Raw genomic sequence first — 5,810 nt, 5'->3', positions numbered from 1 at the left:
CTTTTCTTCTCATCTTAATACAAACAAAACTCTTCATTATCTGACTCTCACCGCATGGCACAACGCTCACACTCGCATCTCATTTCCCCGGCCTACTCTCCTTGTCACGGCGTCCTTGCCGCCATCTCTCCCCGCCATGGCTTCTTGCTACCGCCTTCCCTCGATATGATTTCTCCCCGCCATGGTTTCTTGTTGTTGATTCCCCTCGATGCCATGACATTCATCCCACACCTTCCTTTCGCCGCTATCTCTCCTTTCCTCCCTGGTGTTGCTCGCCCCCTCCTCTCCTCCCAGGCCAATTCCCGGTGCCAAGGAATGCACATCGTCGTAGCTAAGGGCGACCACCACAATGTGTTTTTGCTGCCATGATATATGAAATGATATATATCATGCATTGCTTTCGCCTCTCTTTTTGAAATAACTATTGTCAAGGTATGTCCCTGTGAGTTGCCACAAGGCCAAACTATATTGAGGCAATCAGAGGAGCATGAGGGGACAGATCCTTGAAGTAAATCAAATAACCGAAAGAAGATTATGTTTTGGCTATGAAGCATAGACAGGTTCATCGACGAGGTGCCCCGTGCCGCCTCACTCTCCATGGTACTATCGGTCAGCTCTAACCAGACAACTGCCAGTCAGCAGATCGTGGAGCTCGTGTGGGTTAACTCCCGCATTGTGATAAAAAAAGGTACAAACTACTCCTTTGTCGTGCACACTTCCTTATTCACATTCTCCTTTCACTCACCCCTCTGCATCAAGCGCCGGCGACAATAGTGGCAGCGGAGTGTCCGCGGATTCTTGCCTTATCTGATGCACAATCAGATGGCTCCCAACCGGATTTGATTGGTCTTGACACCCATGATTAGCAGGCTGTCACCAACTTACTCACTGAGGTACCATCTAATGACAACAACCTATTCAAATTCATTTCCTATCGGGCTATGTCCTCGTAGCAATTTCCTGAGAAGAAGCACTCAATCATAAGCACAAGTGTGAAGACATAACAACATATTGGCCATGCATTTCTAGAAATCTACAATACACATACCATGGTCATAATATGTGATGTCTTCTCTCTTTGTTCCCTTTCATATTTGTAATACTGAGTTAAAATATTCCCTTGCCACCAGTGCAATTATGAAGTTGCATTGCTCCACATTGCGTCTCAATGCTGTCACACACCAGTCTATTAGATGAAATTTGCAGTTAATGGGGTATATCATAGATCAACATCAAATCTGTTTTTACGGTTTCAAGGTGGGGTTTCATTTCGTATTTCTTTGTGCTTCTAGTGTAGAGGAGTTTAGATTTCACATACATCAAGAAGTAATCTTTGTATACCATAAAATAAGTTTCAAATACATTTTAGTGTATTAGCAATGTTCTACAAAGAGTGTGTTAACAGTGCTAACTTTCCAATGTCAATTGATCAAGAAATGGAAGTTAAAAAATCAGTAACTTGTAGTTGCATGCAACTATGCAGACAGATAACCATTGGGAGATAAATATCAGGAATCATTAACTAAAACTGTCAATAGTTCATCTGTATGGTGTGAAATGTCTTGGTAAAATCATAAAAACAACCAAATTAGATCGTTATCAAACAGCCACAACCCACTCCCGAGAGCAAACACAAAAATGTACTCCCTCTGTTCCTAAATATAAGTTTTTTTAGAGATTCCAATATGAACTATATAAGCAGCAAACTGAGTCAACCTACACTCTAAACTATGTCTATATACATCCGTATGTAGTCCATATTGAAATATCTAAAAAGACTTATATTTAGGAACGTAGGGAGTATGAAAAAGATATAGCTAATATGGCGAGCATATCCACATCCATAGTACGACCATAATGCATATCCACGTCCATGTATTCCTGATCGATTTCTACTACAGGTAGAGTCATCACTCAAAACACAACAACACAAATTTCTCCAGTGTATCTTCTGAAGCCGAGTGCAGTTGTATTTCTCTTGGATATTTCTTGAACATTCCGCATGAAAATATTAGAGCTCGAAGTAGAAGATTGAAGGAAAACCTGAGTGAGCCTGCAGGTTGACGAAAGAAATCTAAAAACAAACATAAAAAACAAAACAAGGACAGTTATAAGAAAGAGAGAAGTGATGAAACACACACCTACAGGCCAACACTGAAGGTAAGACGCAACTGCACCATGAAATTTAAAGTTAACATTACGCTCTCATAAGTACTCCCTCCGTCCCAAAATTAGTGAATCAACTTTGTACTAACTTTAGTACAAAGTTAGTACAAACTTAAGTCACATATTTTGGGACAGAGGGAGTATTAATTAGATTTATCTATTGTACTATTAGCATGCAAAGTCACTCGACTAAAGAGAAGCGTCAAGCAACATCCTCTAGGACTGGACTTAAAATGACTACTACACCAACAAAACATAAGCATCCCATAATTACCTATTCTTCTTATTTATTTGTAGGTTTTTCATACTATACTAGGGTTGGGGGCTGCGGAGAAGTGGATCTCGAGGAGGCGTCATCGATCTGTATTGAGAACTCTAGATCGCTGCTTGATCATCTTACTATAAGGAGCCACACCATCTGTAACCATTGTAGGATACTACAAAATGAATAAAAATTTCATTTAACGTAAGTGCATAAAAATAGTAAGTCGTTCAAGGGAAAGCTTAACAAGTAAACAAATTAATGTTGCCATTATTCAGAAAGGGAAGACGCCTACTCTGAAAAGAATATGCCTACTCATTGTCGTAGCCTCGGTGTCATCGGAAAGAGCCTATCTATGTAATCAAACACTCACTGGAAAACCTCAAGATGAAGTTACTGGAGGTAATGCCAGTAAAAGATAGATCGATTTGTAATGCCAATAAAAGATAGATCGATTTGTAATGGAGATACAATGGGTAGTGCCAGTAAAAGATATATCGATTGGACTCACATAATCTGGCACATAGTTTACTGTCACTATCACTCTGTTAACTGACGAGAGTGTAAACACATGTTGTTGGCTAGTAGCTAGTATTGTAGAAATAGAAACTTTGTTTGACCTTGTATCAGGTGATTCCGTCACTACCTCATATAGCAAATAAATCATATAGGTATATAACGGATTGGAAAATAGAAATCTCACCGAGCAACACCGGATATGTAGGACCCAGATCTGGTTTTGATGTCAATTATGTTGTGGCCAATCCCAACCTTGAAGCAATAGCTCTATCTTGGAATTCTTCCAGCTGCATATGAAGTAAGATTTCGAAATTTGGCAGGATTTATAAATTAGGGGCAAGCCAGTCTGAGCAAAATAATGTGACAAGGAATTAATGAGTCAATTTCTATAGTGCATCAACATGAGGTAGATATATGTATATAGCGGATTTGAAAACATAAACTATGAAACAGTCCAACAGTAGACATGTTACCGAAAAAGACTTTCGCCCCGCTTTATATATAAAGCAATGACCAACAACAAACCGGTACAAACGCATGCACGCACACACCCAAGGCAAGATACATAGGTGCTGAGCGCAGCAACACCATCCCAAGCACTACAAGAGACGCCGGGTCCTCGACCGTGAACATGCCACCGCGAAGAGATGAAGCCACATACGACGAACCGTGGGCTCCAAAGCGGCGCCTTCAGGAAGGAAACGACACCGGAGCGCCGCCACCGCCCGGCCCGAGGGTCAGAGTTTCCCCTGGAGCAACACGACGCCTTTAGGAAGGGAACTTTCGCCGCCGCCGGTCCGTCCAAGGATAGAACAAGTTTTCACCCCGGCCAATACTCACTGCCACCGAACGCCACATCCCGGCGACCATGCCGCCGACACGACCATGGTCACCGGGCAGCACCAAGCCACGGGCTCTGCCCAAGAGCACCGCGACACCACCATTAGGGCCACCGCCCCGGCATCCAAGACCTCGACGCCACCTCACCCGCCACCCACCGCTACCCCAACCAAAGAGACGAGAGGAAAGGCCCCGCCTTTAGCACTCCTGAGCTGCCCCCAGCGCCGAGACTCACTAGGCCGGCCAAAACTGGCCTCCATCGGCCCGTCCTGCCGTCGGGTGCAAGATGAGCTCGGTCCTGCTGCCGGGTGCGAGACGAGTCCGGTCCTGCTGCCAGGCGCGAGATGATCGGTCCTGCTACCGGGCGCGAGACGGGCCAGGTCCTGCTGCCGGGTGCGAGACGAGATCGGTCCTGCTGCGGGGCGCGAGACGAGCGATGAACCGCATCTGGGAGAGGACCAACCCTTTGAAGAAGGTAGTGCGTGAGCGACAAGGGGAGGAAACGAAGGTCGACAGGAGCGCTCACCGACGAGCCGACGCCGAAGAAGTCCGGCCGCCACCGTGAAACGACCCCGACCACCGCCGTGAGCCACCACCACGCCGTGGCAGCCCACATCCACACCAGGACAACAGTAGACATGTTCCTGAAACAATGAAATAGTAGCAATCACCAAGGCAACAATTAAGCACTAATTTAATGTTGAACCCAATGTCAATTCTCATCAACAACAGACATCTGAGTACCTTGCATCACTTTATTTGTTTGCAAAGTAGAAAGTTTGAGCAGTTCAACACTTCCAACTTTATATGACAAAGTTTATGTTTCTCTTGTACATGTCCACATTTTCTCACATGAAGATGCATTCAGCAATAATTTAGATACCTAGATAACAAAGATATGTAAAAAAATCCCAAACAAATATCTCCCGCTCTCTCAAATGTAACTACATTTACACATGTAGCTGAAAAAGTGTGAGAAATACTAAAGCTACTACAGGACAAGGATATTAGCGATAGCACCGGTGGAGCTCTAGGTAGGGCGAGGCAGGATGCCCAGCCCACCTTTATTTCCGGAAAAATATATTGTAATATACATATCCGTATAAGCTCGATCGATGGGTGACAGGTGCAATAAATAGCTCAAAAAACCAGTTCTCTTTGATGTTGGGACGTGACTTGTGAGAAGGCTCCTAATTTGGGTCGTGCCCTATCAATGGTTGCACATATGACCCACACGCACGGCACACTGAACCAGTCATCACGGAGGTACGAACAGGAACTGACGAACACAACGAACACCACGAGCCCAGGAGCATGCGACGTGCAAACCACAGCGGGCTAGCGGCTAGCGGCAACCAGCAGCAGCACCGGAGCCGGCGGCGATGCACGCCCTGGGGCTAGTGGCTAACAGCAACCAGCAGGAGCACCGGAACCGTCGGCAAAAGTGGATGGCGAGCGTCTAGCAGCAAGAGCTGACTAAACAGCTCATAAAACAATATTGGTTGTCTATCTCTTTTTCCCCCTATTTATAACTATAGGAATTCTGAATGCATAGCGTTTACCGTGGATTTAATCAACCTACTGCCTTCATGCCCACTGCATATGTCTCAATCAAACAACAATACACTACAGAAAAGTAATCAGTATTCTCCACTTAATCTGAAAACCTTTCGATCTTCACTTAAACCGATTCCTGAACAAAATTAATGCCATACAAAAGACATGCCGGTGAAAGAATCATGCTATGCTCACACCAGCAAAGAACATGTCATAATAAGGAGAACGGTTTTTTGTACCGTGAGCTACGCGATACCCACTATCGTAGGCGTCCATTGTGGGCTTTGGTGCATGTGGATCTGTGCTGAATTAGCAGCTGTGGCAGGAGGTAAACGCGTCATAGTCTGGCAGGAGAATACTCTGATGGCCGCGGTACTGTAGCTGACATGATGTGACATGGGCCTGTCAGACAAGCCCCTGCTTTTGTCCCACCATCAACGTGTGACTAGTGTATTCAACATTTTTA

Source organism: Triticum dicoccoides, chromosome 6B (assembly GCF_002162155.2).
Source record: "Triticum dicoccoides isolate Atlit2015 ecotype Zavitan chromosome 6B, WEW_v2.0, whole genome shotgun sequence".
Lineage (NCBI taxonomy): Eukaryota > Viridiplantae > Streptophyta > Magnoliopsida > Poales > Poaceae > Triticum > Triticum dicoccoides.
The sequence above is the reverse complement of the archived record's forward strand: the minus strand, read 5'-3'. Positions refer to the sequence as shown.